The sequence below is a fragment of the Chiloscyllium punctatum genome, chromosome 2 (genome assembly GCF_047496795.1).
Source record: "Chiloscyllium punctatum isolate Juve2018m chromosome 2, sChiPun1.3, whole genome shotgun sequence".
Taxonomy (NCBI): Eukaryota; Metazoa; Chordata; class Chondrichthyes; order Orectolobiformes; family Hemiscylliidae; genus Chiloscyllium; species Chiloscyllium punctatum.
In genome coordinates this window covers 29,098,501-29,116,685 of record NC_092740.1, presented here as the reverse complement: position 1 = coordinate 29,116,685, position 18,185 = coordinate 29,098,501, and the positions used below count along the sequence as shown (strand labels likewise).

At 39.5% G+C, this 18,185-nt stretch overlaps 1 protein-coding gene across 1 annotated transcript in view; it reads right to left on the bottom strand.

The window, feature by feature from the left end:
- LOC140495521 (teneurin-3) overlaps positions 1–18,185 on the bottom strand; it is a 2,480,372-nt gene that overhangs the window by 2,061,048 nt on the left and 401,139 nt on the right. The window contains exon 3 of the mRNA XM_072594601.1: positions 12,173–12,230. The gene's annotated coding sequence lies outside the window, so the exon portion shown is untranslated. The remainder of the gene's footprint in view (positions 1–12,172; positions 12,231–18,185) is intronic.

Genomic DNA, 18,185 nt, shown 5'->3' with positions numbered 1-18,185 from the left:
GTGAGAGTCTCATCTCAACATCCAGGACTTGGATAGAAAATCTATCTTGTCAGTCTCAATGGTGAAAAAGCCCAGCTCAACATCGCACATGATTTCTTCCACATTTTTCACCATAGCTCAAATCATTCACCTATCCTGTCTGCCCCTGAATGATCTAATTTCGGTCAGTACCATTATTGATGTAGCTGCTTAGAGGACCTTTGTTTTATGCTCTTCTTAGCTTCCTAATTGTTTCTTGACTTCTCTCCCCACCTCTTCATATTCTCTCTTGTCATGCATTGATCTGCAGTATGCACATTTGATAGTTCTCTTTCTGAACTCTCAACTGTTCCTTTTCAGCTCCAATCATAGAATGTGCAAAAGCAGGCCATTTAGCCCATCGACTTTACACTGGCCCTCCGAACAGCATCCCATTCTAAGTCATCCCTCTACCATATCCACAGAGCACTGCATCACCCATGAGTAATCTACCTCGTCTGCTCATCCCTGCACACTGTGAGCAATTTAACATGTTTAATCCACCGAAGCTGCACATCTTTGACTGTGAGAGGAAACTGCAGCATCCAGAAGAAACTCACACAGACACTGGGAAAGTGTGTAAACTCCACACAGTCACTCGAATGTGGAATTGAATCCAGATCCCTGGTGCTAAGAAGCAGTAGTGCTAACCACTAAGCCACCAAGCTGCACTATACACAGAATCTCTGCAGCATTTCGTGCATTCTTTCTTGTCAGTGAAATGTACTTTTCAGTTGAACTCTGATTGACATGCTTCTCATTTCTATTCTGCATCATTGCTTGCCAATTTTGCTGTCCATTTCATTTTATAAACTTTGGTTCGCAACCCCTCTAAAGCAACCCGTTTTTGGTTTATTCACTTGGCTTCCATGTAATTATTTCTTTCTTCATGATTACCCTTCTGGCTGAACTTGAAGGATTGAACAATTTATTTGGTCATTATCACCAGTGCAATGTCTGCTCCTTCTGCCTTTGTATCCAAAGTAATGCATTACTTTCAGCCTCCCTCTTACTCCTTATTTCCCATGTTAGGTTATTTACCAGTCAAAGAACAACCATGATGCCTCATGCCTTCCATGCCCAGGTATACTACTGCCATATCTCTTTACCTATTGTTCACTCCAAAGATCGAAGGAATCCTGTGGCTACAGTTGTATGTATAATAATGGCTATCTGGCTCCCAAACAAGCCTGAGAGTCCAGTCAACTGGACCCAACTTGCTTAACAGCTCCAGCAGTCAGATCTCCATCAACTTCATGAGGGTCATTTCCTTAAGCTTACATTGATTTAAATACTTTGAGATTTTGGATGTTGAAGCTTTAAAACGCAAGGAAAATTGGTACTTTTGTTGCCCTGTAATGAATTACAGTTTTCCATGGTGGTTTTAACAGCTGTAAATGATTATCTTTTTAAAAAGAGTTTTGCTTCACACCCACCCAACTGACACTCCTTCATTACTTCTATCCAGTGTGTATACCTGAATCAGTAGGAGGGTGACCATGGACTTTTCTTGAGGGGGGAATACCTTGGCATAAGGATATGAGTGGTGTGGGGTCAGAGGAGATGCAAATAATGGCATGGGGGCATACCTTAGCACTGGGGGCAGGTGGGGAAAGCACCTAGGCCAGGGGTTGTTTAGGAAGGGTGTGAGAGGGATCTTTAGAGCATACCTTTCCAAAGATTCACTCATGGAGACTGTGGTGTGTGATATCTCGAAGGTGTCATGAACAACAACTCTTTAAAAGGTCAACCTGATTTTGTAAGTATTTTGAAGGACTAGTAAATGCCTATCTTCACAGTGAGCCAGCTGAGTCAGTCATCCTAAATGGGGATTCCAAAGTAGCTCACACCCTTAAATTGTATTCCTGAAAATTAGAAAATTCCAATTAGAAAATTAGAATTGAGTCCCAGCTGCTGTTTTTGAAGGGGTCCCAAGTCAACCCAATTTGGTGGCTATCTGGACCATCTTACCCTCTGTACAATTTATTTTCTGACCTACTGTTGTGTTGTAATCAGCTTTAGCAGCAATACAGTCAGTCCGTTTATCCAAGGCATTGATCTCACTGCAAATAATTGAGACTCAGCACTAATCCCTATGGAATCGTCAACTTCAGAAAAGCTCCATTTATCCCAACTCCTTGTTTACAGTTATTTAACCAATCTTTCATATATGCAAATAACATGAGTAACATTTTATCTGACAATTAATTAAACGCTTCCTGGAAATCCAAATGCACTACATTTGCTGATTCCCCTTCTTCTACCCTTTTTTGTTTAAACTTCAAAGAGTTCAAACAAACTTATCAAACATCTTTTCCCTTTCACAACCGTATGAATTATAATGTTCTAAATGTCCTGCTACCACATCCTTTCAAATGGATTCTAGCGTTCCAATAGATGTGGTTTCTGTTTTTTGTCTCTCTCACTTATTGAATAAAGCTGGTATACATATTGGTTTGCAATCCATTAGGACACTTTCAGAACCTAGGAACTTTTGAAAGATTACAACTAATGTATCTACTGTCTCTGATTGGAAGAAAAATGGCCCAACCTGTGAAAATGGAGACAAGAATGGACATGAGAAACTTACTGCCTGGTTCTGTTTATTTACTTGTCCGACATAGTGTTAAACTGAACACTGCAATGTTCCAGAGTAGTTGTAACATTAAGTGATTGTACCGTATTTATGCTGTGATACCCATGACCAGATTGCCATATATTCAATACACACAACACTTAGCTTTGTTTTTGCATCATTGCAATTGAGATTGACAAAATAAAAATGAAAAATATGAATATTGGTAAAGCCCCTGATTGCTACTGAGTTTGCCTCCTATACAATGGAACATTCCGTTCACTCTTTGAAAATGTTGCTGTAAATATTGAAGTTTCATTCTTTCTCTGCACTCTCCTCGCTTCTCAGAGGCTACTGTTGCAAAGTCAGAAGCGGGTAAGTTGCAGAATGACAGAAGGCAAAGGGGTGCTTGATTCCTGATATTATTTCTTGAAAATAATTTTTTAATGTCAGTTGATAAAATAACTGGAGGCAACATATGAAGAGCCATTTTATCATGCAAGTTATGATGACTTGGAATGGGTTGTCTGATGGCGTGATAGAAATGGGTTTCAAAAAGGAATTGAACAAATTCTTGAAGGATAACATTTTACAAGGAAATGCTGTAAGAGCCAGGGAATGGGACAAACTGGATTGTTCTTTTAAAAGGTTGGCACATTTAGACATACCACACTTTCAAATAATCACAACGTGCAATTATATGTCATATTGCAAACTGAAATGGGCACATTACAATAGCAATGACACAAAATATTTCACAAGATCTAAGCATCAATCAGTCTTGCCATTTTTATTGCAGAAATGTCTTCAGCCTGCTTTTACTCTGTCAGTCTTTTCCATTTTGTGAAAGGTTTAGCTCTGTTAATCATACAATCAAATTATACCATTTACCTCATCAAGCCTGTACTGCCTTTTTGAAGTGTGTTGTATTAAGGCATGGATTCCAGACCAGATAGCTAGCAGTTGTAAATAAACTTCAAGACAACCATCTCAATGAGAAACTGAGGCTTTACGATATATATTTTGCAGATGAAAGCAGAAAGTGCATCATGGTGTCATAAATTGGGCACAAAAAGGTTCACCGTGACAACTAATCAATGGCAGAACCTGGACATTAAAGGCTAAAAGGTGAAATGGTGTATGAGGTGATTGCCAGCTAGAACAGCTGGAAAAGATCATCATCATCATTAGTGGGTTCCCAAATCATACAATGGTCCCTCAGTTGGTATATTCTCTCTTGGCATTTTGTGCTGAATTAAGACTTAAGAGAATGCGAGCATTAAAAACAAATAGATCATTACTTCGTAAGCTCTACATCAATGAATGCTAAACCATATATATACAGGTCATATGGGTTCAAAAATACCAAGGAATTGGCCTTTGAATCCATATATCGGCCTGGATAAACAAGGATATTGATCAACTCATCAAGATCAATTCATGGTGAAATGGATTAGAGCCGTGCTGGAAAAGCACAGCAGGTCAGGCAGCATCTGAGGAGCAGGAAAATAGATGTTTCGGGCAGGAGCCCTTCATCACTCCTGATGAAGAGCTCCTGCCTGAAACATTGATTTTCCTGCTCTCGGATGCTGCCTGACCTGCTGTGCTTTTCCAGCATCACTCTAATCTAGACTCTGATCTCCAGCATCTACAGTCCTCACTTTTACCTCATGGTGAAAATGTCTATTCCATCAGCCTCAACAATTGTAAGAGTCTCTCTTTCCACAAGACATTCCTTCTGAGCTGTCTTGCAACATTGTGGCAACTACATTCTGGTGACAGACTGTTTCACTATATTCCTTTTGGTGCAACAAAACAAAGATAGTGACATTTATTATAAGTACCAGGTGGCACAAAGGGCATTCCAACATAATCCAATGTTGCAGATGCAACTCAAAGGAGTGGTGAGTAACGGAGAGAAGTGTGAATGTTGGGGGCTGAGTGCTCTGCTCTGAGTACATTCCCTTGCCTTGGGCATATGTTGAGACAGCAGCCACTGGAGAGGCAAAGTGACAGCTGTCTGTTCCTCGCTTTCTTCCTGCCCGCTTCCCCAACCAATCCCAGCATCCATGCTGCCACCTCCTTCACTCCAGCTCATGCTCCTGGCCTTGCACTCACTCCCACTCCTAATCCCAGTGCCAGCTTTTGTGCCCTTTGAACTCTGGGGTCCTAGCACAGGCTCATCTTTTCAACCTCTCATCAGCAGTACATGCACTAGTCATGACCTTGCTGAGCACAGAACACGGTGCATGCACATTTCTTGTGACTCGGCCTGTTGCAGACATCATCTGCACAGCAGCCATATTGTATTTGGTATAATCAATCCAATCAAAGATATTACTGAAGCAATGGTTGGGGCCATATTGATTGCCATATTCGGTACGTTCAGTGTTTCTCGACAAATTGTGTCTGACAATGGTCCACTTCACTCTGGTGTACCCTCTCAAGACGGAAAATGGGGTGGCCAACATTGTCGTTCTTTTCCTCACTACCTTCACTTGAACGGTCTTGCAGAATGCACTGTTAATGCTGTAAAGTCTGTGATGATTAAATGTAAAACAGCTTGCTAAGAATTTGCCAAGGGGCAGCAGGATGGCTCAGTGGTTAGCACTTTGCCTCACAGCACCAGGAACCCAGGTTCAATTCCAGATTCAGGTGACTGTCTGTGTAAAGTTTGCACATTCTCCCCGTGTCTGTGTGAGTTTCCTCTGGGTGCTCCGGTTTCCTCCTACAGTCCAAAGATGAGCAAGTTTGGTGGATTGGCCATTCTAAATTGCCGTATAATATCCAAGCATTTGCAGGCTAGGTGGTTACAGAGATAGAGGAGAGTCTGGTGGGATGTTATTCAGAAGGTCAGTTTGGACTCAATTGGCCAAATGGCCTGCTCCCACACTGTAGGGATTCTATGATTTCTAGATACTGATAATAAACCTACATGGCAACAATTTACTCTCACTGGAAGCCCTCATGTTTTGAAGAGAGATTCATACAGTACTTCACCCTCACATAAGAACTAGGAACAGGAGTAGGCCGTTTGGACTTTCGAGCCTGCTCTGCCACTCAATAAGATCATGGCTAATCTTTTTGTAGACTCAGCTCTACTTACCCACATTTTCACTATCTCCCTTAATTCCTTTACTTTCAAAAAATGGTCACCTTTGCTTTAAAAGCGATTACTGAGTCTTGTGGCACAGTGGTTGTGACCCTATCTCTGAACCAGAAGGTCCAGGATGCAGCCCACCTGCTCCTTAAGTATGTGATGACATCGCTGAATAGGTTGATTAAAAATATCTTCCCCAAGAAATACCATAGTGATATCCCGGGCCTTTGACATTGGTGCGCAAATCAATCTCTTTTGGATCAATGATGATTGTTCAAATGTGAAGTTAGTCCTTTGACTCCAATTGACTTCAGTTTGATTTGAGTCCTTTGAAGCTGTACTCAATTAAATGCTACCTTGGTGGTAAGGGTCATCTTTTAGCATTTAGCTCTTTCAGCTTTCAACTCTGGCTTTGATGACAACTGGAGCTGAGCCGTTCTGACAGAACTTCAACAAAATATCCGTGAACAGGATTCTGATGGGTAGATAGTATTGCTTGTGACATTAGAATATGCAACAGAATCATTTGCATCTCATCATAATTCATACACTTCTGACAGGAAATGACAAATGAAGTGAGGTCAAGAAGTAAACAGGCCTCACAAAAAGGTTTGTGCGTCCTCTTTAAGCTTTAGTGAGTTACATAACAAGGATGTAATGCATAATATATTTACCTAGCCTGTAGTCCCTAGAGTGTGGAAAATTGTGAGGTGCTCCCTTTGCATTTAAAACTCAAAATCTATTTAATAGGGTAGAGAAGAGATTATGAGGAGGATGGACAGGGTGGGTAGCAAATGACTGTTCCCCTTAGTTGGAGAGTCAGGAACATGGTGAGTGAATTAATTAACTTTTAAGGTGAAACGCAGGAGATTTGAGGAATTTCTTTTCACCTAGAAGGTGGGGGAATCTGGTATGCCCTGAAGTGTGCAGTGTCACAAAATTTTAAAAAATTATTTGGATGAGCACTTGAATTGTCATAACATTCAAGGCTGTAAGCCAAGTGCTGGAACGTGGGACCAATGTAGATTCAGAGCAGTCTTTATCACAGAAGCTCTTTTATACTGTGTGATCCCATGTTTCTGTGAGGAGAAACCATTTTTTCTAATAAAGGAATAAAAATCAGATGATCAAACAATCTATATGTTTTAAAAGAAGACATATTTGAAATTTAAAGCTGAGCAATGCAGAACTGAAAAGGGAAAACACAAAAGGGAGATGAAATTGGAAACCGTCACCTCCAAAAAGACTGTGAATGATGGAACAACTTGAACTTCAAGACTAAGTCAAATTTGTTCGGTGAGGAAAGCAAGAGATCAAGAGCAAAGGTGGGAAAATACAGTGAGGTTTAGATTGGCCTGGTTTGGTTAAATGATGAAGTAGGTCCCAGTGAGATAACTGTTTGTACACATTAACGAGATTTAATAATGAGAGTGTCTATTTGCTTCAAGAAATTGTGTGAGAAGTCTCTCTAAAATAGTCTAGAAAGATAAGAGTTCAAGTACAAGCCTGTGTCAATGGAATGTTTCAAAATACCATCTGCTTAGTTGTAAAATATACAAAGTTCACAAGGACAGTGGACTTGCTGAGGTTAAAAACTTGTCTTGCAACCTTTCTCTGCCCTCTTTGTTTCTGCTCTTTGTGAACGAAAGATGTGAAAGTAAAATATATATTTCTGTAGACTGGCCTGAAGTAATTTCATCACTGATCGCTGTGTCCTTTTAACATCTGCTTTGCACATTGTTTCCTATTACATTGAAATAATTCATTGTTGTAATGAGCACTTGGATACGTGAGCTGGGTATTGGAAAACCACACAATGCCTGAACATTAATACATCTCACAGCACTAAACCACATAACAGTACAAATGATATCCTCGACAAACATTATTAAGAAGCAGGCTTATATAAGAAAACAAGATTGGATCCCCAACACAGTGTTTGTATTCCTCATGAATGATTTACATGCAAGTGAAACGGAAATGCCTGTGGCTGTGAGGGCTTTTTTCACTATTAATAGTTTACATAATAGCCTCCCCCTTATTATTTTCCATTCATCTTTCATGATTGCCAAGATAAATGATTGTTTCAGAAGCGAGAAAACAGATGTCATGATCATCATGATAATCATCCAAGTAAAATAGATTTGAATGCATTCTGACTTCCTCACTCAAGCTTACAATCCTAATTGCAATGCTTAAATACTCACTACTACCTTCCAGACACTGAAATAATAGAAGATTGAAATTATGCAACAGGATTCTTTAATTCCCATTGTTACCATGTCATATGCCACAGAACGATTCTTCTTAAAAGCTACACCATAATCAAACCGATATTAGAAACCATATCAAATGAAAATATATAATTTCTGATCCATGAGAGACACATGTCTTGTCATATTCTTTTCATCTTCTAATAATACTGGAAAAGGAAAATGCAAAAGCATCAAAAAACCTAACAATGGCAACTTGACAACTGAAACCCATTTCTCAAATCAAAACTCTCCTAAGCCTAGAATTTAACTCGATTTCAAACAACATGTATGCCTCTTCAGCCTTGCCTCAAATCCCATCGGATAGTTATTTGCCTTTGCGTGAAGAAGTTCCTTTGATAGTTTATCTAAATTTATTTTTCACAAGTTTATGTTTCAGACGTCTGCTCATATAGGCTTGCTTTATTTGAAAACAATATTCAAAAAGCACTTGAAACTGGATCAAAATAAATGGCTTTAACAATGACAAGGATATTCAATTTGTAAGACAACAGATGATAAAACATATTTCAAATGATAGCAAGTGTTTGAATGTAGGCTCCATTCAAATAGATGTTCATACCAAGTGAGCTATTTAAAATGAGAAAATAGTTCCGGAAATTGTTAATGTGGGATGATGGAGGCATAGTTCTATAATTTTCCAAAATTTACACATGACAATACAGGGAACTACAGAGAATTTTGGATAGATGAGGATTATGAATCAGATGTGTGGTATTTTTCAGTAGAATTCTGCCACCAGTACAATTTCTTGATGAAGTCTGAGAGCCTATTTAGTTTACAGTGGTAGAGAAGAAAATATGAATAAATATTAACAACAGGCTCTTGTGTAAAACAAGATAAAGTTATTGAATTATAACAATCAGGTAGAAAATACATCTGTTATACAAATATTGTCACTGAGACAGTGAAGAGATCTGTGGCTATGTGTCTGCACTCCAATAGATCCAACAATTCTGTCTTTTCCCTAAAGATGCCTGCATGACATTTTTAAAATTGGGTTAAGCTTACTGCTGTCTTCAATATTAACCTTTTCAAAAAAATAGATTTCACAGGAGAATGGGCTGGTCTGTAGAAGGAAAAGATATTCTGTACTAATGCTGTACTGTGGATAATGAATAAATCTAAGTGGAAGACAGGCTGGCTCCTGTTTCTTTCTTGATATATAGATGTTTGCATACTAACAAAATGGCAGTCAAAGGTGCAGACTATTGGAATGAGAATACCGGTTTCTCAGCCCTGATCCTGAAATGTAGAAATCAGGATGCCGCAAAGCCAAAAGTTACAGTTACGAAAAATTTACATCCAGGTGCAACAGGTCTAACAGGCCTTTGGCTGGAGGTTATGGTCAATGTGAGGCGTCTCATACTTCTTTCATCAACATACATCCTTCCCTCCCTTTCTCCTGTAGGTATGTAACCAATTTCACCTGAAATGCTACCATGCTTGGAGCCTCAACCACTCCTTAGAGGACCATATGCAACAAGATTAGTGTTAGGGTTATGGCTGATGAAAGTCTTCTGTTGAATTATGAGTGACAATCTTGTATTTTTGAATCTGGCGCCTCCGAGGTTTTGGACTCCCATCCAATCACCACAATTTACTCGATCAATCTTGTCAAACCACCTTCATGATCTTAAAGACCTCCATCAAGTTACCATTCAGTCTTCTCTTCTTTGTTTCTTTGAAATTTGTACTGTGTTATTGAAAACAAATTTAAAACTTGTTTTGTGCATCCCTTTTATCTTTACTTCTGTGGCATGCTGATATCGCGAGGGATCCTGGCCCAAGTCCAGCTTCTCAGCTCATTTATGCTATTGGATGATGCTGTCTTTGCTGACTTCACAAACTGAACAATATGGAGTCAAAACAAAATCGCGATGCATGCGAACACAAAACTCTTTGATGATGCTCGCACAAAAGAAACACCCAGTATTACAGCTGTTCCATATGAGACTTAAATACAGGTTGCTGACTAACATTTGACCTTTACAATGCAGCAATTACAGCTGGGAAAAAGATAACTCTGATCCATTCATAATTAACAAAAGTTGTCGTAGACCAAAACAGTTCTTGTCAATACACTCTTGTATTGAGTGAGACCTGCACAATGCATAAACACCACATTGGAGCATGAGAGAAACTCCATCAGCAAAAACTCTAAATTCAATGAGAAGATTGTTCAGCAAATGCAAATACACTCTCGAAATCAATTATCCAAGCATTCAAAGAAAACTCATGCAAAACCAACTCAGCTAGACCGGAAACTGTCCGGACAGCTGAAAACACTCCTGCTTTCTCCAGTTCTCAAATGGCCAACATTGCTGGACTGGACCTCATACAGGTTTATAAAGTCAGGAGGGGCATGAACAAGGTGAATATTCAAGGTCTTTTTCTTGGGGCAAAGGAGTCCATAACTAGAAGATATTGGTTTAAGACGAGAGGGGAAAGATATAAAAGGGGCCTGAAAGCAACTCTATCACACAGAGGGTGGTGTGTGTATGGAATGAGCTGCCAGAGGAAGTGATAGAGGCTGACACAATTACAAAATTTAAAAGGCGTCTGAATAAGAAGGGTTTGGAGGGATATGGGTCAATTGCTGGCAAATGGGATTAGATCAAGTTTAGCATATCAGTCGGCATGGATGAATTGGACCAAAGAGTCTCTTTCCATGCTGTATGATTCTATGACTATGTAATTTGGACGGTACATGAATAGGAAAGGCTTAGAGGGTTATGGTCAAGAGTGTGGCGCTGGAAAAGTACAGCAGATCAGGCAGCATCCGAAGAGCAGGAGAATCGATGTTTTGGGCATAAGCCCTTCAACAGGAAGTCGTTAACAATGAATGTGCTGTGTTAATTTTGTGGCTTAACTTTCTGTGATAGAATTTAATGAGCAATTCATGGACAAACACTGCAATTTCATGAAAGTCATGTGGAAATTACGTACGAAAGGCCACTTTCCCCTTGGAGGGTTATGGGCCAAACTCAGGCAGGTGGGATTGGTTGAGTTTGGGTAATGGGGTCAGCATGGAGGATTTGATTCCATGCTGTATGACTCTATGACAGAAGGTTGACATTAATGACTAGGAGAAGCTAGCTGTCAATCTTTCAGAATGGTAATGCCTTGGCCAACAAGCTGCATCACTAAGTTGCAAAGTCTTAATGATGAGGCAGAACGATGGCAGAGAAAGAAACCAAAAGAAGCAAACCTTGAATTCCAGATCTCACACTCTTGTGGAGTGCCCTACCTGGATGCCCCAAAACCTCTGTCAGATATTGGTCTATTCAGTCGCATGTCGCCAAATGGCAGGTGCACACAAGCCTGATCTGATGTCATCCTCAAAACTGAGGAACGGTCAACAATGACAAGGACAGAAAACAACAATTTCCACCCTTCATGTACGGGACGTGAATAGAGAATTTATGAAGTCACAAAGATGTTACAAAATTTACAAGGGCTCTTGTGGTGGAGGGTAGTATCCTTGAACCTGCAGAACAAAAGGATACAATTGATGAAGGGCATGAGAGTGGATTTAAAATTATTTGCTGAGTTATGGAGCCCTAAGAAGGTCAGGGTGGGTGGGTGGTGGTGAAAGGTTGCCAATGGGAGTTTTGACGGTTGCTATCTGCATAAGAATCAAGTCACAAACTAGGATAGGCCTATTTGGTAATGTCAAATAGCAAGTTAACTGCTTCAAAGGAGTGTGACAATTTTGCTGAACAGATTAATTAGGTGAATATCTAGAATAGTGTAGAAAAGGTGACCGCTACACATTAAAAGCCATTAGAACATAATCTAATAATCCGGTCTGAGAATGGTTTATGACAATACTCAGGAACTAATGCGTATAATCAAGATAAACATTTGAAATTTTTCTAGCTGAAGTTATAAGGCTTTCATACAACCTGGTTAAATGAATTTTGAAGTTTAACTTCCTCTTGGACATTTAAACTAAATTAGCCGAAGGACTGAACTGATCTTCTGAGCACATCTTCTCCTTTGGTTTTGCATTAAACATGTACATTGTATGTTAATCAGTCAGTACATTCTCAACAATTCACATCACAGGAACCAACCCCATGGAGGGCAGGTCTCAGATTGCCATCAGTACTTGGCATAACTTTCATGACCACAACATCACAATATCATTCACCATTAGACATGAAAAGGAATTATTAATTAGAATTCACTGATGTGTGTTACCTTTACAATTACTATTCCGGGGTGGCTGATGTCAGCTTCACAATGATGGTTTCAGAACCTGCAGAACAAAAGGATACAATTGATGAAGGGCATGAGAGTGGATTTAAAATTATTTGCTGAGTTATGTAGCCCTAAGAAGGTCAGGGTGGGTGGGTGGTGGTGAAAGGTTGCCAGTGGGAGTTTTGACGGTTGCTATCTGCATAAGAATCAAGTCACAAACTCGGATAGGCCTATTTGGTAAGGATTGAGGGTAGCCCATAGATTTTCCCCACCAGACACAGAGAGAGTTCAACATGGGCCACCAGTGGTCACTTGTCAAACAGTTCAATCATTAGGAGTTGTGAGAACACGTACAGATGAACACACAAGGAAGGCAGATTAGTCTTTCGCCAACATAGTTAATCTTAGCTAATCTAAAATCAGACCCTGACATATCTATGTATCAAAGCATTTCGGATGAAATGTCAAATAGCTAATGTTAATTTGAAGTCTCAGCTTGGCATTGCCATTGACATTGTTTTTTCCACGACCAGTCTGTCACAGTCTCAAACATATAGTGTGACATTAAGCTACAAAAGAGAAAAAAGATAAAAAGAGAACTGGCAATATAATGAGAACGGAATTTGAAAGGGCGTGAATCACATATATTGTTTATAATGGACGAATTCTAATTAATTCTCAAACTTATTTCAGTTCTCCACTACTGCTCATTAATACAAATTGCATAACTTACTCATCTGGACCCTGCCTGAAAGTAGGGTCTCTGCGCATTGCTTGCTGTGGCTTTATCCTGAACTTTTTTCCTTACAGTTGTTGACAGTGGTGATTTACCACATGTTCCACTGTCAGGGACAGAGTGAGAAGATAGATCCAAAGTCGACATGACCTGGAACAGTAATTATGTCAACGATGATGGGTTTTTTTCTGTTCATTTGTGTAATGTGGGTGCTTCTGGCTAGATGAGCATTTATTGCCCATTCCTGATTGTGCAGAAGGCAATGTATCTGGAGTGGCCCAGACCAGGTAATGATGGCAGATTTCCTTCCTTCAAGGATGTTTGTGAACCAGATGGGCATTTAAAACAATTGACAAAGGTTAGATGTTTTAAAGTTTAATTGAATTCAAATTTCACTAACAGTAGGTGTCGAAACCATGTGCCCAAAGCATTGATCTGGAACTCTAGATTCTGAGGTAAGTGACATGATCTTCTGTAGTTATAGCATCATAGAATCCCTACAGTGTGGTAATAGGCCATTTGGCACAATAAGTCCACACCAACCCTCCAAAGAGTAACCCACCCAGATCTATTCCCTTCTCCTTTTACTCTATTCTGGACCATAGGCTTGCCATCTAACCAAATGAGTTGACCACCTCCAGTCCAACCCCCCAATTAATATAAAATAACCTCTGAACCTTTCACTCATAGTTCTTCTTGACACCAACTCAGTACTGCATTTTAAAATTCTTAAGCAAGACCAAAACCTCTGATCATAATAAAGCAAAAACAGCATCTTATTATATAAGCCAGGTTTTCCAAGTAAGCTACATTTTATTCAAAATCCTGGTGCATTTATATGAATTACCAAAGAATCAGCTCAGGTCACCATAGTTACAGAGGATATTAGGGCTGCTCTCTCATTAGGGAGCGAGGTGACTGGTGGTGAGTTTAAACTGAGGGTTACCATACCTCAGGAGAGGTTGAGAAGGTGGGACCTTCGTGATAACCTCAGTCTGTAGAGGAACTGATTAACATTGGTGATCTCACGCCACATTGCAAACCAGCCGTCCAGCTGCCCGATCACCATTGGTCAGGGTAGCAGCTGTATATCAGACATGACAATTTATCAATTTATTAGATTAGCATTTTTCATTTATGAAATGAAAGCTATGAATGTTACTGCCCAAGCATTTGAAAAAAAATCAAAAGGTGCACAGTACCTTTTACAAGCAAGTTTGTTTTGTTGAAGTGCAGTCACAATTGCTGTGTAGGTGAACAATTAAGCTGGATTTACACAACAAGATGCCACATATTGCTTAGCATCTTATTTACAGTCATGGTGCTGACTGTTGGAGACATTTTGACTAAAACACCAGGAGAAATTCCTTCATTTTCTCTGGATCTTCCTAGCTCTGCCAACACAGCCTCAGTTTCACTTCTCACTCACAAGATCCATCTCTAACCATGTCATAAAACCATCAGGGCTGCACCAAAGTACTAAACCTGGATTAAACGCTCAATTCCTGGATTTGCAATCCATAATCTTCTGAATCACAATTGATGGTATTAGTGGAGGGGCCAAGTTGATGCTTTGATTAAAGAAAATGTAATTGGAAGCACACTAGCTTTCGGAGCGACGCACCTTCATCAGGTGATAGGTCATAATAGATCAAAAACAGCATCTTATTATATAAGCCATTTTTTCCAAGTAAGCTACATTTTGTTCTGAATCCTGGTGCATTGATATGAATTACCAAAGAATCAGCTCAGGTCACCATAGTAACAGAGGATAGTTCCAATTAAACCTGTTGGACCATAAACTGGTGTTGTGTGATTTTTAACTTTTCAACTTATTTATCATACTACACCATGGACCTCATTTACATTTTTTTTAATCAAAGCATTAACTTGGTCCCTCCACTATCACCTGATGAAGGAGCGTCACTCCGAAAGCTAGTGTGCTTCCAATTAAACCTGTTGGACTATAACCTGGTGTTGTGTGATTTTTAACTTTGTATACCCCAGTCCAACACCGGCATCTTCAAATCATAAGTTGAAAAGGATAGGGAACATTTTGGGCTACATCAGTGGCTAATCTGAGGAATAAGACTTATTTTCAGTTAGCTTGCAGTGTAGAAGCCCAAGAAAGGCGAGAGGTTTCATAGATTTGCAATTCTAGATAATTAAAATAAGGGAGAATTGGAACAACATCTTCATAAATTCAACACAGGTCTCCAGAGATACGAATCTAATTGTAATGACTGGGAGATGTGTTAATCTTTGATGTAACTTGCCAAAAAGTTTGGAAAGACCTTTCATTTTGTCTTATTAGACAAGCCTTACATATCAAGAGAAAGTAGATTTCTTTTTTAAGAGAGGGTCGCTGGGGAGTTTCCGGAGAAAATAAAACTAAGAACAGATGTGGAATAGTGACTTATGGAAGGCTCTGGGGAATAAGGCTGTTAAAACCTCAGTACATTGTGCAATTGAGATAAAATATTAACAGAAGGAAAGTAATTTGAATAACAATATTTTGTGACACAAACACTATTTTGCGAAATGTATGAACTTGGACAAAATGTATGTACGGTAGTAGATTCGCCAAGTTAAAGTGCATTTAAGTCGTGTTTGGACAGGCATATGGACGTACATGGAATAGTGTAGGTGGGATGGGCTTCAGATTAGTATGATAGGGCAGTACAACATCGAGGGCCGAAGGGCCTGTACTGCGCTGTAATGTTCTATTTTCTATGTACTAATGACATGACACTCTCACAATCACCCAACTCATTCACTCAACTGAAAGGCCACTGCTGGCTGGAGGACAACATTTTCATCAACTGAAAAACACATCCCTCCAATACATTGAGAATTAACTTCTCAAGGACAATTCTCACTGACCTTTCATCTTTGCAAACTTGCAACACAACTCAGCAAAGCAAATCCTTTTATGCATCATATCAAGAATTTTCCATCTTTGTGAAGTTGTACTGACTCTTTGGCTCAAACTTTCATGGATCTTTAAGAATGGCAAAGGGGCACCTAAATGCTAAACTCTTGCCCGCCTCCAATTTCTAATGGATCCATGTTTTTTTCCAATTCCAATGCAATGTCATTTGTCAAAAACTTTAACAGTCTTTCCAAATACCATTAAACTGGTTGAGCATTGCCAGCATTTTCTGTTTTGTATCCCACTCCTTACTGTTCTTCAAGGGTCCTTTATTCCTTCAAGTTAAGGTCTTGTGCAATATTTTCCAGCACATGGGATCATGAATAGGTTGGTTGATGGTAAACATGCCACAGTGGCTAATGCTCCGGTGAGATAATGTGATTTCAGTCAGAACTGGCCTGCAATCCTCACTGTGACAGACACTAGAAATCCCTAAGCGCAATCAAAAGCATCAAACACAGATCAATATCCCTTTAAATTTTTTGATGTCACTTTTGTTGAGCAATAAAGAGAATATACTGTTCAAGTTTGACTTTGCTGCACTGGTGTCATAGTTTCACTTTGTAGGCTGACAAATGGATTTTCGAAGAAACTGGGTAATATTTACATTAAAGAGTAAACTTCTGTTGCATGATTAAAGGACTATTGCACATTTTGAAGTTCAGGTTTCTGTTTTTCATCAGAACACTACGTGTTTGATGTAGACTTTGAAATGTAGAGTGACTTTTCATGCAGTGACCAGGTAGGAGGTTGACAAAAAAATGTAAAATAGATGCAATTCAATAAAGCGTCACATGTCTTTGTTTTTAGCTTATAGATATAATAGCGAGTCAAGTTCCAAGAGAATATTTCAATTGTTGTGTGATATCAGGAACAAAAAAATTCTTTTAATGTGCTTCATATATCTTTCTTTAACAATCACATTCAAAGAATAATTTAACAATAACTGCATACTTAAAATCATGGATTTAATAAAAAAAAAGTCTGAGTTCAAAAAATTTTTACAAACTGATAGAATTTAGAGTCTTGGAGATATACAGCACAGCCTTCACTCCAACTGATCCACACTGACCATTTGCCAGCATTTGGCCCATATATCTCTAAACTCTTCTTATTCATGTACCCATCCAGATGCAATCCAAATGTTTTAACTGTATCACCCTCCACCACTTCCTCTGGCAGCTCATTCCATACGTCTGCGTGAAAAAGTTGGTCCTTTGGTCCCTTTTAAATATTACCCCTCTCACCTTATCTCTACCCTCTAGTTTTCCCCCACCTGGGGAAAGGACCTTGTCTATTCACCCTATCCATGCCATGTATGATTTTATAAACCTTTATAAGGTCACCCCTCAGCCTTCAACGCTCCAAGGAAAATAACCCCAGCCTATTCAGCCTCTCACTGCAGCTCAAAACCTTCAACACTGGCAACATCCTTATAAATCTTTTCTGAATTCTTTCAAGTTTCACAACATCCTTTCTTTCACAGGGAGACAAGAATTGCAGTATTCCAAAAGTGTCCGAACCAATGTAACGTACAGCTGCAACATGACCATATAATTCCTCTCAATACACTAACCACTAAAGGCAAGCATGCCCAAATGCTTTCTTCACTATCCTATCTCCCTGTGACTCCACTTTCAAGGAACTAAGAACCTGCACCCCAAGATCTCTTTGTTCAGCAACACTCCCCAGGACACTACCATTAAGTATATAGGTCCTGCTGTGATTTGCCTTTTCAAAATGTAGCACTTTACATTTATCTAAATTAAACTTCATCTGCCACTCCTCTTCCCATCGGCCCATCTGATCAAGATCCTGTTGTACTCTGAGGTAACTTTCTTCACTGTCCAAAACACCTCCAATTTTGGTGTCATCTGCAAATTTCCTAACCATATCTTCTATGTCCATATCCAAATCATTTATGTAAATAACAAAAAGAAGTGGACCCAGCACTGATCCTTGTGGTACACGACTAGTCACCGGCCTCCAGTCTGAAATGCAACCCTCCACCATTACCCTCTGTCTTCTACCTTTGAGCCATTTCTGTACCCAAATGGTGAGTTCATCCTCTATGCTCAGCAATCTAACCTCACTAACCAGTCTACCATGAGGAACTTTGATGAACGCCTCACTGATGTTCATATAGATCATGTCCACCACTCTACCCTCATCAATCCTCTTTGTTACTTCTTCAAAAAACTCAGTCAAGTTAGTGAGATACGATTTCCAATGCACAAAGGCATATTGACTATCGCTAATCAATCCTTGCCTTTCTAAATATGTGTAAATGTTGTCCCTCAGGATTCCCTCCAACAACTTTCCCACCATTGATGTCAGTCTCACCA